The sequence below is a fragment of the Bidens hawaiensis genome, unplaced genomic scaffold, assembly GCF_021521415.1.
Source record: "Bidens hawaiensis isolate Kalapana, Puna unplaced genomic scaffold, B.hawaiensis_p1.1 tig00031918_1, whole genome shotgun sequence".
NCBI lineage: Eukaryota > Viridiplantae > Streptophyta > Magnoliopsida > Asterales > Asteraceae > Bidens > Bidens hawaiensis.
This window is the reverse complement of record NW_027505229.1, coordinates 230,001-231,097: the sequence shown is the minus strand read 5'-3', so window position 1 is coordinate 231,097 and position 1,097 is coordinate 230,001.

The following is a 1,097-nucleotide window of genomic DNA, read 5'->3' as shown; positions in this document are numbered from 1 at the left end:
GTCCTTTTTGTTTCGCGCCGGCGAGATTTTGTAACGTGAGATCGTCTGGAGGAGTTTCAGTCTGGCCATGAGGAGTTGTGATGAAGGGACGATTACTGGTGGTGCGCGTAGAATCACGCGGCACCCTCAGAAACTGCTGTCCCTCATTAACATCCTCACGTTCAATATCCTCTAGAACTTGATCAACGTTACGAACGCCAGAAACCATGGTGAAAATTGGTTTTTTTTTTTTATAGATCTGATGAGATCTTGTTGCCGTTGTCCCATGGGATGGCGCCAATGAAGAAACGTGGATCGACTCACTGGTAGACGATCTACTTTCCTCGGGTGTGATTATGCTATCTCACCGATGTTTCTCTGGGATCTGGGTTCTTCCACCTACAAAATGAACAACACCGTAAACTTACCCATCAGAAAGGGACAGAGGGGTCCCTCTTTGGGGTAAACCCTCCGGTGTGAGAATAAGTGTTTGTAGGAGAAGATAATAATATGAGAGTAAGGAATTTGGAGTGTATTGCTTAATGTAGCTGAATACTCTGTAATTGGATGATATTGGATGTCCTTTCCTTGTGGAGTTGATGTGGTATTTATAGTGCTAGGGTTTCCAATGATTGGGCTCAGACCTAATCAGGGGCCTTGCTGGCCTCCTCCAATTGCTTTGCGCCACGTGTCCTTAGGGACACATGGTGCTTTTCATTGGTTAATAATAACGTGGTAGCACATGGGTTATGCTGAGTTGTCCACCTTTCATTGGCAGTTGTCAACATCAGCATTTCTTATTCCTTAAAAAGATACCTTCTGGAAGGTTGTCTGACGTGCACAAATCAAGGTTGCCCTAATCCTGATTTGGATAAGGAAGAGGTTGATTATGTGCATGTGTGATATGCGCCTATCCTGAGGATGCGCGAGGTCTTCTCTTTATTCTCACGCGCAGATGTTTCATGCGCAGATGTGATATGCACGAGCATGTGATATGCGCCACGCGCGGATGCGCCACGCGCATATGTGATATGCGTGAGCATGTGATGCGTGAGCATATGTGATGCGTGAGCATATGTGATGCCTGAGCATCTGTGGTGCCTGAGCATATGATGCCT